General features: G+C 53.4%; 1 protein-coding gene across 8 annotated transcripts in view; it reads right to left on the reverse strand.

Moving 5' to 3' along the window:
• Window positions 1–14,457, reverse strand: part of LOC147101623 (endophilin-B2-like) — a 125,228-nt gene that overhangs the window by 62,429 nt on the left and 48,342 nt on the right. The window lies entirely within an intron of this gene.

Consider the following 14,457-nt stretch of genomic DNA (forward strand, 5'->3'; position numbering starts at 1 on the left):
TGATGACGCTCCTCAACTAGAGGTATTAAGCACATCCCTTCTACACAAGAGAACCCGCAATCATAGAATCACACAGCACAGAAGGAGGCTGTTCAGCCCATCATGTTTGAGGCGGCTCTTTCAACGAGCTATCCAATTAGTCCCACTCTCCTGCCCTTTCCCCATAGCCCTGCAATTTTATCCCCCCCATCAAGTATTTATCCAATTTCCTTCTGAGAGTTACTATTGTGTCAGCCGTGGCTCAGTGGGTGGCACCCTCGCCTGAGTCAGAAGGTCGTGGGTTCAAGTCCCACTCCAGAGACTCGAGCACAAAAATCTAGGCTGACACTCCAGTGCAGTGCTGAGGGAGTGCTGCACTGTTGGAGGTGCCGTCTTTCGGATGAAACGTTAAACCGAGGCCTCGACTGCTTTCTCAGGTGGACGTAAAAGATCTCGCTGCACTATTTCGAAGAAGAGCAGGGGAGTTCTCCCCGGTGTCCTGGGGCCAATATCTACCCCTCAACCAACATCAAACAAACAGATTATCTGGTCATTTATCACACTGCTGTTTGTGGGAGCTTGCTGTGCGCGAATTGGCTGCTGCGTTTTCTACATTACAACAGTGACTACAAAGTACTTCATTGGCTGTAAAGCGCTTTGGGACGTCCGGTGATCGTGAAAGTCTCTCTTTTTTTTTTTGAATCTGCTTCCACCGCCCTTTCAGGCAACTCATTCCAGATCACAACAACTCGCTGTGCAAAATAAAAATCTCATCTCATAGCCGGCGCGGACATGATGGGCTGAAATGGCCTCCTTCCGTGCTGTAAAGTTCTATGATTCTATCTCCCCTCTGGTTCTTTTGCCAATTACTTTAAATCTGCGTCCTCTGGTTACCGACCCTCCCCACTGGAAACAAGTTTCTCCTTATTTACTCCCTTCATGATTTTTGGGCACCTCTATCAAATTTCCCCTGAACCTTCTTTGCTTTAAGGAGAACAGTGCCGGTTTTCTCTTTCTTGTGCAGTAACCCCTACCGAACGCGTCTGTGCACATGGATTCGAGGATCAGTAGAGGGAACCCCAGCTGACGTTCTCCTCAATAGGCCAAGGATGCTGTAGCCAATTTGAATTTGGGGCTGTAAACCATCAGCAGGGTGCTGAGGGCGACGCAGAGGGCACAGCGCAGATTCACCCAGACCGTGCCTGGTCTGAGAAAATACAAATAGGAAGAATGATTTGGGAAAAAACTGGGGCTGTTTTGATAGAGGTGTTTAACTTTATGGCGGGATGTGATAGGGCCGATAGAAACAGGCTGGTTCCAGTGGTTGAGGGGGCCGAGAACGAGGAGACAGCGACACAAGATTAAATCTAAGAGATTTAGGACAGAGATGAGGAGAAACCTTTATACTCGAGGGATGTGAGGCTGTGGGAAGCACTTCATTGGCTGTAAAGCGCTTTGGGATGTCCTGAGGTCGTGAATGGCGCTACAGAAATGCAAGCTTTTTTTTTCTTACCTCCCCCCCCATTGGATTTGCCCGAATGATACCAGGGGTTAAAGGGTTAAATTACGAGGACCGGTTGTACAAGCTTGGCTTGTAGTCCCTTGAGTTTAGAAAGTTGAGGGAAGATCTGATTGAGGCGTATAAAATGATAAAAGCATTCGGTAGAGCAAATACGAAGAAACTATTTTCTCTGGTTGGGGGGGGGGGGGGTGATCAAGAACAAGGGGGAAGAATCTTAAAATTAGAGCTAGGCCGTTCGGAAGTGTCAATTCAAAACACCTTTTCACACAAAGGGCAAATCTGGAACTCGCTCCCCCAAAAGGCTGTGGATGCTGGGATCAATTGAAATGTTCAAGACTGAGATCAATAGTTTTTTGTTGGCTATCAAGGGATATGGAGCAAAGGCAGTAAACGGAGTTGAGGTACGGATCAGCCATAGTCAGATTGAATGGTGGAACAGGCTCGAGGGGCCGGATGGGCCTCCTCCTGTTCCTATGTTACAGGCTCGAGGGGCCGGATGGGCCTCCTCCTGTTCCTATGTTACAGGCTCGAGGGGCCGGATGGGCCTCCTCCTGTTCCTATGTTACAGGCTCGAGGGGCCGAATGGGCCTCCTCCTGTTCCTATGTTACAGGCTCGAGGGGCCGGATGGGCCTCCTCCTGTTCCTATGTTACAGGCTCGAGGGGCCGGATGGGCCTCCTCCTGTTCCTATGTTACAGGCTCGAGGGGCCGAATGGGCCTCCTCCTGTTCCTATGTTACAGGCTCGAGGGGCCGGATGGGCCTCCTCCTGTTCCTATGTTACAGGCTCGAGGGGCCGGATGGGCCTCCTCCTGTTCCTATGTTAGAGGCTCGAGGGGCCGAATGGGCCTCCTCCTGTTCCTATGTTACAGGCTCAAGGGGCCGGATGGGCCTCCTCCTGTTCCTATGTTACAGGCTCGAGGGGCTGAATGGCCTCCTCCTGTTCCTATGTTACAGGCTCAAGGGGCTGAATGGCCTCCTCCTGTTCCTATGTTACAGGCTCGAGGGGCCGGATGGGCCTCCTCCTGTTCCTATGTTACAGGCTCGAGGGGCCGGATGGGCCTCCTCCTGTTCCTATGTTACAGGCTCGAGGGGCCGGATGGGCCTCCTCCTGTTCCTATGTTACAGGCTCAAGGGGCCGGATGGGCCTCCTCCTGTTCCTATGTTACAGGCTCGAGGGGCCCGGATGGCCTCCTCCTGTTCCTATGTTACAGGCTCAAGGGGCCGGATGGGCCTCCTCCTGTTCCTATGTTACAGGCTCGAGGGGCTGGATGGGCCTCCTCCTGTTCCTATGTTACAGGCTCGAGGGGCCCGGATGGCCTCCTCCTGTTCCTATGTTACAGGCTCGAGGGGCCCGGATGGCCTCCTCCTGTTCCTATGTTACAGGCTTGAGGGGCCGGATGGGCCTCCTCCTGTTCCTATGTTACAGGCTCGAGGGGCTGGATGGGCCTCCTCCTGTTCCTATGTTACAGGCTCGAGGGGCCCGGATGGCCTCCTCCTGTTCCTATGTTACAGGCTCGAGGGGCCGGATGGGCCTCCTCCTGTTCCTATGTTACAGGCTTGAGGGGCCGGATGGGCCTCCTCCTGTTCCTATGTTACAGGCTCGAGGGGCCCGGATGGCCTCCTCCTGTTCCTATGTTACAGGCTTGAGGGGCCGGATGGGCCTCCTCCTGTTCCTATGTTACAGGCTCGAGGGGCCCGGATGGCCTCCTCCTGTTCCTATGGTCTATGGGACTGGACCAGGACGATGGAGAATCTAGAAATGGCAGATTTGCTCTTGGAGGGGGGGGGGGGGGGGCACTAATTAAATTCTTTGTGATCAAGGCACAGAGAATCTTTGGAAACCTAATCACGGGTGAGCACTTGCTCGCCTTACAGAGATAGGGAGGGGGCGAGGCCATGGAGCAATTTGAACACGACAATGAGAATTTTAAATCTGAGGCCTTAGTGGACCAGGAGCCAGTGTAGGTCTGCGAGCACAGGGGGTGATGAGTGAACGGAACTTGGTGCGAGTCAGGAGACGGGCAGCAGAGTTCTGGTTGTGCCGAAGTTTAGGGAGGGTGAAAGATGGGAGGCCGGTACAGGAGAGCACTGGAACAGTCGAGTCTGGAGGTGACAAACACATGGATGAGGGACACTTTGATGTCAGCTAGAGATTGTACACATGAATTATCTGAAGTAATCTCCAAATTGCTATTCGGAGTGAACTAAATAACACAGCCTCGCCCTGCAGTCACTTCAGGCACACAAGAGTAGGCACTTGTGTGTGTTCATCTATAATTAAAAAGTAGTAATTTATAAATACTAATATATATATACACACACCGTTGTATATAACTTTAGCAAGGCCATAAAAAAAAGCAAACCAAGCACACGGGTTTATTTCTAGAGGGACAGAATTGAAAAGTAGGGAAGTTATGTTAAACTTGTATCGAACCTTGGTTAGACCACACTTGGAGTACTGCGTACAGTTCTGGTCACCATATTATACACAGGATATAGAGGCACAGGAGAGGGTGCAGAGAAGATTTACAAGGATGATACCAGAAATGTGAGGGTATACCTTTCAGGAAAGGATGAACAGGCTGGGCCTCTTTCTCTTGAAAAAAGAGAAGGCTGAGGGGCGACCTAATAGAGGTCTTTAAAATCATGAAAAATTTTGATAGCGTGGATAGAGAATGTTTCCGCTTGTGGGGAAGAGCATAACTAGAGGCCATCAATATAAGATAGTCACCAAGAAATCCAATAGGGAATTCAGAAGAAACTTCTTTACCCAGAGAGTGGTGAGAATGTGGAACTCGCTGCCACAGGGAGTGGTTGAAGCGAATCGTATAGATGTATTTAAGGGGAGACTGGACAAGCACGAGGGAGAAGGGAATAGAGGGTTACGCTGATAGATTTAGATGAGGAAAGACGGGAGGAGGCTCGAGTGGAGCATAAACACCGGCATGGACTGGTTGGGCCGAATGGCCTGTTTCTGTGCCGTATATCCGATGTAATATATGAATGGCGGAGCAGGCTCGAGGGGCCGAATGGCCGACTCCTGCCCCTAATTTTTATGCTCTCATGTTCTATCTTACCCGTTTGATCTACACATTCTCACTGCTCATCGCTCATGTGCAATATCCCACAATCAGCCATGCGGGTGGTTGTCCTGGTAACAAAATCGGAGTGCTAGGACCATCTTCCCAATATTATCCTTGCAAAAATATTCCGAGGTTTTTTATTTTTTTTAAAGCCCCCTTCTGTGTCCTTACTGAGTTAAGCGCCATGACCTGCTGGGAGGACAGACGGGATGACCTGCTCCCAGGTGTGTAGCACAGCTTCCTCAGGGTGTGGGAGGGCAGCACAGGGAGACTCCGCTGTTGATAACCTGCCCCCTGCCTTCATGAAAAGTACACGGCATCACTCCTCCACCACATCGCACACAATCCTCACCGTTTCTCAAACTCTGCAGCTGTACCCTCACCGGCCTTTTGAAGATAATCCAAAATAATTTCCCTGCATCCCACCCGATGCATTTCTCACTTCTACTCAAATTTCTTTCCCCTTTTGTTCCTGCGCGCACTCCGTCCCTCTCACTTCACCCCCAGACTCACAATCAGCGTTCCAGTCAGTGATCAGAGAAGCTCCAGAATCCCAACAATTGCCACAGCGCCTGCAGCCCCTCCCCACTCCTCCTCCCCTCCCACCCCCCCTCCCCTCTCCCAGCACAGGCCCCACTCCCCGGCATCCCTCCCTGGCACCACTTACCCCCCTCCCCTCTCCCCCCTCCCAGCACAGGCCCCCCCTCCCCGGCATCCCTCCCTGGCACCACTTACACCCCTCCCCTCTCCCCCCTCCCAGCACAGGCCCCCCTCCCCCCTATCCCTCCCTGGCACCACTTACCCCCCTCCCCTCTCCCCCCTCCCCGACATCCCTCCCTGGCACCACTTACCCCCCTCCCTTCTCCCCCCTCCCAGGCACCCCTCCCAGCACAGGCCCCCTCCCCGGCATTCCTCCCTGGCACCACTTACCCCCCTCCCCTCTCCCCCCTCCCAGGCACCCCTCCCAGCACAGGACCCCCCCTCCCCGGCACCCCTCCCTCTCCCCCCTCACAGGCAGCACCTCCCCCCCTCAAATGGCACACCCTCCCCCACTCCCCCCTCCCCGGCACCACCACCCCCTCTCCCAGCACAGGCCCCCTCCCCCCCACACCGGCACCACCTACCCCCCTCCCAGGCCCCTCCCCCCTCCAATGTGGGTCGTTTCTCCCGGTCCCCCTCACACGGGTAGCAGCTACAGACCACCCAAAATTGTAACAACGAAACATTCTGTAAACTCTATGTATATTTTTTTAGTCACATGGCTCAGAAGGAGGCCCTTTGGTCCATTGTACCTGTGCTAGCTCATGGAAAGCGCTCTGTAGTTAGTTGCACCCCTCCACCCGCTCGCTCCACATCGCCCTGCAAATATTTCCTTTTCAAGTATATATTTCCAATTCCCTTTTACGCCATAAAATGACTTAGTAACCAGTTGGAACCCTACACAATTATTCTTGTGGGTTTTTTGGCTTGGTTGAAACACAAGTTACACAAATTAAAATTCACCAGGTGAGGATTTCAAAATGGCACAGAACAAAACTCAAAAAATATTAGATTGCTAAAAAGGTTGGCCTGGGAGAATATACCCCAAAACGGTTTCTATTCCATTGTGTTCACTGTGAAAACCCCGTGGGCAGGGCAGTCCAACTTTCCCTGTCTGCAAACATCCACCAGCAGAATAATTTACCAGGTACATATAGCAAGGAAATAAAAGGGCAGCGTCAGTCTCGACCTGGACTTTGACCAGTCATTGTAGAGTCACGAGGCTTGTGGGTCACACAGCTCCCACCAGGCGACCGGGCTGTTTCAAGAGGATTAATCCTTTGACGCGAGTCATTTCACGCAAATTGGCTGCCGCGTTTCCCTACATTGCAACAGCGACCAACACTTCAAAGGTGCTTCGTTGGCTGTGAAGAGCATTGGGACGTCCTGAAAGGCTTTCAACGGCTGCAATTTCTTTCATCAGCAAAGCAGCATCAGCTTAAAGGGACATCCTCGTCGTAGAAAACAAAAAGTGTTTGAGGAATCTAAAAATGTGTCTGTAGAACATTTTGCAACGCACATCAGAGGGTCATTATGAAAAGAAGATAAACGATGGACAACTCTTTCTGCCCCCCCCTCCCCCCACAAAATGGCAGGGACTTCTGCTTGAGATGGGATTTCAGTACCTTGCTCCCATACCAAGTCCCACTAAAGGGAATGATTGAGGGGGTGATTCAGGCAGACTTCAGGAAGAGCAGAGTCGAGGTTAGTAACTGTGTGGGAGATGGGGGAGAGAGAGAGAGAGAGAGATCGAGAGGCAGGAGCAGTACACATGGATAAATGGACATCCTTTTGAAAACATTATGTGGGACAAACACATGCAACAACTTGCATTTATACAGCGCCTTTAACGTAGTAAAACATCCCAAGGCGTTTCACAAAAGAACATAAGAAATAGGAGCAGGAGTCGGCCATTTGGCCCCTCGAGCCTGCTCTGCCATTCAATAAGATCATGGCTGATCTTCGACCTCAACTCCACTTTCCTGCACTAACCCCATATCCCTTGATTCCCTTAATATCCAAAAATCTATCGATCTCTGTCCTGAATATACTCAACGACTGAGCCTCCACAGTCCTCTGGGGTAGAGAATTCCAAAGATTCACCACCCTCTGTGTGAAGACATTTCTCTTCATCTCAGTCCTAAATGATCGACTCCTTATTCTGAGACTGTGACCCCTGGTTCGAGACACTCCAGCCAGGGGAAACATCCTCCCTGCATCTATCCCGTCAAGAGAGCACCTCTCATTCTTCTAAACTCCACAGAATATAGGCCTAGTCTACTCAATCTCTCCTCATAGGACAACCCCCCCCATCCCAGGAATCAGTCTGGTGAACCTTCGTTGCACTCCCTCTATGGCAGGTATATCCTTCCTTAGGTAAGGAGACCAAAACTGTACACAATACTCCAGGTGTGGTCTCAGCAGGGCCCTATATAATTGCAGTAAGACGTCTTTACTCTTATACTCAAATCCTCTTGTAATAAAGGCCAACATACCATTTGCTTTCCTAATTGCTTGCTGTACCTGCAGGTTAACTTTCAGTGAACACAGGAGTATTATCAGTCAAATTTTGACACTGAGCCACACAAGGCGATATTAGGACAGGTGCTAGGGTTTGGATGATCAGCCATGATCTCGTTGAATGGCGGAGCAGGCTCGAAGGGCCGAATGGCCTGCTCCTGCTCCTATCTTCTATGTTTCTATGTTTTATGTTTAGGTGACCAAAACCTTGGTCAAAGAGGTAGGTTTTGAGGAGTATCTTAAAAGGAAGAAAGAGAAGTAGAGAGGTTCAGGGAGGGAATTCCAGAGCTTAGGGCATAGGCAGCTGAAGACCACCAATGGTGGGACAATGGAAATCAGGGGTGTGCAAGAAGCCAGAACTGGAGGTGAGCAGAGATCTCGGGGGGCTATCGGGGGGGTTACAGTGATCTCGGTGGGGGGGGTGGCTGTCGGGGGGGTACAGTGATCTCAGTGGGGGGGGTGGCTGTCGGGGGGGACAGAGATCTCGGGGGGGGGTGTGGATGTCGGGGGGGTTGGCTGTCGGGGGGGTACAGAGATCTCAGGGGGGGGCCTGTCGGGGGGTACAGAGATCTCGGGGGGGGGGAGGGTGGCTGTCGGGCTGTCGGAGGGTACAGAGATCTCGGGGGGTGGGCTGTCGGGGGGTACAGAGATCTTGGGGGGGTGGCTGTCGGGGGGGTACAGAGATCTCAGGGGGGCCTGTTGGGGGGTACAGAGATCTCAGGGGGGCCTGTTGGGGGGTACAGAGATCTCAGGGGGGCCTGTTGGGGGGTACAGAGATCTCAGGGGGGCCTGTCGGGGGGGTACAGAGATCTCAGGGGGGCCTGTTGGGGGGTACAGAGATCTCAGGGGGGCCTGTTGGGGGGTACAGAGATCTCAGGGGGGCCTGTCGGGGGGGTACAGAGATCTCGGGGGGGTGGCTGTCGGGGGGGTACAGAGATCTCGGGGGTTGGCTGTCGGGGGGTACAGAGATCTCGGGGGGGCCTGTCGGGGGGGTACAGAGATCTCAGGGGGGCCTGTCGGGGGGTACAGAGATCTCAGGGGGGGGCCTGTCGGGGGGTACAGAGATCTCGGGGGGGGGGGGGCCTGTCGGGGGTACAGAGATCTCGGGGAGTGGCTGTCGGGGGGGTACAGAGATCTCAGGGGGGCCTGTCGGGGGGTACAGAGATCTCAGGGGGGGGCCTGTCGGGGGGTACAGAGATCTCGGGGGGGGGGGGGCCTGTCGGGGGTACAGAGATCTCGGGGGGTGGGCTGTCGGGGGGTACAGAGATCTCAGGGGGGCCTGTCGGGGGGGTACAGAGATCTCGGGGGGGGGGGCCTGTCGGGGGTACAGAGATCTCGGGGAGTGGCTGTCGGGGGGGTACAGAGATCTCAGGGGGGGGCCTGTCGGGGGGTACAGGGATCTCGGGGGGGGGGGGTGGCTGTCGGGGGGGGGGGGGTTGGCTGTCGGGGGGGGTACAGAGATCTCAGGGGGGCCTGTCGGGGGGTACAGAGATCTCAGGGGGGCCTGTCGGGGGCTACAGAGATCTCAGGGGGGCCTGTCGGGGGGTACAGAGATCTCGGGGGGGGGGGGGGGGCTGTCGGGGGGTACAGAGATCTCGGGGGGGGGGGGGGCCTGTCGGGGGGTACAGAGATCTCGGGGGGGGGGGGGGGGCCTGTCGGGGGGTACAGAGATCTCGGGGGGGGGGGGGGGGCCTGTCGGGGGGTACAGAGATCTCAGGGGGGCCTGTCGGGGGCTACAGAGATCTCAGGGGGGCCTGTCGGGGGGTACAGAGATCTCGGGGGGGGGGGGGCTGTCGGGGGGTACAGAGATCTCGGGGGGGGGGGGGGCCTGTCGGGGGGTACAGAGATCTCGGGGGGGGGGGGGGGGCCTGTCGGGGGGTACAGAGATCTCGGGGGCGGGGGGGGGGGGCTGTCGGGGGGTACAGAGATCTCGGGGGGGGGGGGGGGCCTGTCGGGGGGTACAGAGATCTCGGGGGGGCCTGTCGGGGGGTACAGAGATCTCGGGGGGGCCTGTCGGGGGGTACAGAGATCTCGGGGGGGGGGGGGGCCTGTCGGGGGGTACAGAGATCTCGGGGGGGCCTGTCGGGGGGTACAGAGATCTCGGGGGGGGGGGGGGGGCCTGTCGGGGGGTACAGAGATCTCGGGGGGGCCTGTCGGGGGGTACAGAGATCTCGGGGGGGGGGGGGGGGCTGTCGGGGGGTACAGAGATCTCGGGGGGGGGGGGGGCCTGTCGGGGGGTACAGAGATCTCGGGGGGGCCTGTCGGGGGGTACAGAGATCTCGGGGGGGCCTGTCGGGGGGTACAGAGATCTCGGGGGGGGGGGGGGGGCCTGTCGGGGGGTACAGAGATCTCGGGGGGGCCTGTCGGGGGGTACAGAGATCTCGGGGGGGCCTGTCGGGGGGTACAGAGATCTCGGGGGGGCCTGTCGGGGGGTACAGAGATCTCGGGGGGGCCTGTCGGGGGGTACAGAGATCTCGGGGGGGGGGGGGGGCTGTCGGGGGGTACAGAGATCTCGGGGGGGGGGGGGGCCTGTCGGGGGTACAGAGATCTCGGGGGGGGGGGGGCCTGTCGGGGGGTACAGAGATCTCGGGGGGGGGGGGGGGCCTGTCGGGGGGTACAGAGATCTCGGGGGGGGGGGGGCTGTCGGGGGGTACAGAGATCTCGGGGGGGGGGGGGCCTGTCGGGGGTACAGAGATCTCGGGGGGGGGGGGGGGCTGTCGGAGGGTACATACCCAGGTGTAGCAGAGACAAAGTAAACAAAAGGTCTTTCAAATGAATAAACAGGAAAATTGAAATGAAGATGGTAGGGTAAAGGGTGATGCTGCGAGCAAGACTACACTTAAACTCAAAAAAGAGAACTAGAAATGGACATAACCAGAAGGTACAAAACAATGAAAGACATTCTTTGAATACTGTAACAAGAGATTAGGCAGGGAGAAGGTTAAAAATCCCAAAAGGATCAGGAGGAGTTGTGATCAAGGGTGAAAACCCCAACACCCCTTCCCCTTCGCCCGGCACCTTCCCGTGCAAGCACAGGAGATGTAACACATGCCCTTATACCTCCCCCCCTTCCCACTGTCCAGGGCCCCAAACACCCCTTCCAGGTGAAACAGCGATTTACTTGTACTTCTTGCAATCTAGTATACTGTATTCGCTGCTCACGATGCGGTCTCCTCTACATTGGGGAGACCAAACGCAGATTGGGCGACCGCTTTGCGGAACACCTCCGTTCAGTCCGCAAGTGTGACCCCGAGCTCCCGGTGGCCTGTCACTTTAATTCTCCGCTCCACTCCCACTCAGACCTCTCTGTCCTCGGCCTCTTGCACTGTTCCACTGAAGCTCAGCGTAAACTCGAGGAACAGCAGCTCATCTTTCGATTAGGCACTCTGCAGCCTTCTGGACTCAACATAGAGTTCAACAATTTCAGACCATAACCTCGGCCCCGATCATATATATTTTTTTCCACATTTTTTTTTTCTCTTCTCTCCTACATGGCAGCTGTCTTTCATTCTGCCAGCGCAATTTACATCGAGAGCCATCTTTTGTTTCTTAACCTGTCCCATTACCATCTCCTTTTGCCTTGAATATTTCTTAAATGTCTCTTAACCTCTTCCGCCTTCCATCCTATCACAGACCTTCCCTTTTGCTCTTTCATCCCCTCCCCCCTTTCCCAGTTCCTACACTTGCTTAACAATCTGTCCCATTTCCTGCTGTTTTCCAGTTCTGACGAAAGGTCATCGACCTGAAACGTTAACTCTGTTTCTCTCTTCACAGATGCTGCCTGACCTGCTGAGTATCTCCAGCATTTTCTATTTTTATTTCAGATTTCCAGTATCTGCAGTATTTTCTTTTTGAACAAGAGGTACTTGACTTGCCAATTAACTAATTCTTGGCGGCTTCCATTTACTAGGAAGGATACTAAAAACAAACCATCCATCCAACATCAAAATGCACATGATGTATGCTCTGGCATTAGTGAAGTTCTAGGTAGGCTGAGAACCAACAAATCCCAGTGGACACCTGAACTATATCCCGGAGGGGTTTAGAAAGACAATGGAGGAAATTTGAGGGAGACGAATGCTGCTGGGGGTCCGACAGACTGAAAATAGGCAAAATAAAGTTCCCGCATTCAAGAAGAGCAATAGAATGATAATTGGCAGAACGAGATTTACAAGGATGATACCAGGACTGAGGGGGTCCAACTATCAGGAACGACAACAGGCTGGGGCTCTTTTCTGTAGAAGAAAAAAGAGCAGGCTAAGGGGTGACGCAAGAGGTCTTTAAAATTATGAAGGGGTTGGATAGGTTAGATGTAGAAAAGATGTTTCCACTACTGGGGGAGTCCAAAACTAGGGGCCATAAATATAAGATAGTCACTAATAAATCCAATAAGGAGAAACTTCTTTACCCAGAGAGTGGTGGGAATGTGGAACTCGCTGCCACAGGGAGTGGTCGAGGCGAATAGCACAGATGCATTTAAGGAGAAGCTGGATAAACACGCGAGGGAGAAAGGAATAGAAGGATATGCTGATGGGGGTGAGATGAAGAGGGTGGGAGGAGGCTCGTGTGGAGCATAAACACCGGCATAGACCAGTTGGGCCGAATGGCCTGTTTCTGTGCTGTAGACTCTGTGTAACTTTATCCCAGGGGCACTTAGTAAGACAAGGGAGGAGATTGAGAGACACCGACAAGTCATTTGAGGGAGGCAAATGCTGCAGGGGCAAAAACAGGCAAATAAAAGTTCCAGTCTTCAAGAAGGACAACAGAACGATACTTGACCATGACAGACCCAATATCCTGACCTCAACAGTTGGAAAAGTAATTGAAGTTAGAATGGAAGATTACCTGCATGAAAATAATCTAATAAATGACAACCAATGTGTCTTCAAGAGGTAGATCTGGTCTGATCAACCTCAATTTCTCCAGCTCAGAGGAGGCCAGATCAGAAATAAACAGGGAAAAGACAGAACAAAATAACTGGGCTTCCGAAAGAATTTGAATAAGCATTGCAAGTAACTCCTTTAACAAACTAAGGTCAGTGACAAGGATGTGAGGGGATTGGGTTGGTGGGGTGGGAAAAGAGAGGGAGAAAAGAAGAGCTCGATTTAATTTCCACAATCCACCAACACAAAGATTCTTAACCTCCTGCGAGTTGCCCCCTTCCAAAAAGGCGTCAATGAACAACTAGGCTGGTCTGGCCTTGGCCAGGTCAAACCTTCAGCCTCCGGGGTCAGCAGAGGATGCCGAGTATTATGGTCACTTACTGGACGTCCAGGGCCAGCGGAGCAGGACATGCAGAGGCACGGTGCTCATAACGGGAGCATCTTTCACCGAAGCTCTCCGGGTCCTGAACGGATAGGTAATCTGCAGCTCTTGCAAAAGAGCCGGCCCAAGGCACGACGGGCCGAATGGCCTTCTTCTGTGCTGCATGATTCTATGCGCAAGGTCAAAGTGTCATCCACCCAATAACTGATCACCACCTCCTGGGAACACGAGCTTCCCTCTTGATATTCTGCACCAAACTGGCATGGGGCGTGACCCTTTTCTCTTTCAGGTTGCAGTATTGATCTTCCCACCCTCATTAACTATGCTGGGTAACAGGGCTCTGTAAAGGGTGCAGTGTGACCACAGACAGGGAAGCTGGAAATGTGCAGATCCCTGCTGGCTCCCAACCTGTCCAGAGCTGAGCATTTACAAACAATTACAACCGGGAGTTTTCTTTAAGCATAATCCAGTTGGTGTACGGTCTGCCTACTCATGGCTGCGTGATCCAATAACAAGACAGCATTTCCCCCCGCCGCACACTCGCTCACGTACTGGAGGGGAGGGCAGATTATAGCACAGGGCAGCACTACAGAGACAGAGAACCACACAGCACAGAAGGTGGCCCAACGTGCCTGTGCCTACTCCTTGGTAGAGCTCTCCAATTAATCCCACTACCCCCCTTGCTCTTTCCCCATAGCCCTGCTCATTTCCACCCCCTCCCCCTTCCAAGTACAGGAAACTCTTTTTTTATCCGACACTGACTGGACCGGCATGGTGCCGGTTTATCAAAAAGTCTGGATTACAGAGAGGTATAGTAAAAGGTACGAGAGCTCCGTACACAGCCACAGGTGCAGGAACCCCGGCCACAAGATCCAGGCATCCCTGTTGCATAGCAACAGGTGCAGGAACCCCGGTTACACGGCCACAGATCCAGCAACGGCCACGAATATGAAGTAAAACTTACCTGAACCTACTCCTGAATTTCGCCGGTTAACAGAGATTTCCGGTTATTTAGGTGCCGGTAAATCGAGAGTTTCCTGTATTTATCCCATTTGGAAAAAGTTACTATTGAATCTGCTTCCACCGCCCTGCATTCCAGACCATCACACCCCGCTGCATAAAAAGAAACCCAGTTCTCCTCATCTCCCCCTCTGGTTCTTTTGCCAATTACCGGAAGATGGAAGATTCAACATGGCTACTTTCAGATGTGCAGAATCTACTGATGTAAAAAGAGAAGGTTTAAGACGACGATTCTTTGTACAAAATAGCAAATCACAACTGAACAAATTGTTAAAAAAAATGAAGACACCACCAGTTCCCACTGGTTTTTTTTTAACGAGTGAGAGAACCAGGAGAGTTTGTTAAGAAAACACCGGCGAGCAGAGCAGCTACCACTTTAAATAAACTTCCAGCAATCTATAGTATTTTAAACTGGCTATTTATGTCGCACGCCCCTTATCTGGGCATCGCTATTCTGTGACGCGGTCACGCCTGCAGCCACACAGTCCTACCACTAGGCGGAGCTCCACAAGCTGCAGGTCCCCACAC

Source organism: Somniosus microcephalus, chromosome 23, assembly GCF_052327205.1.
Source record: "Somniosus microcephalus isolate GS21.2 chromosome 23, FLI_Smic_1.0, whole genome shotgun sequence".
Taxonomy (NCBI): domain Eukaryota; kingdom Metazoa; phylum Chordata; class Chondrichthyes; order Squaliformes; family Somniosidae; genus Somniosus; species Somniosus microcephalus.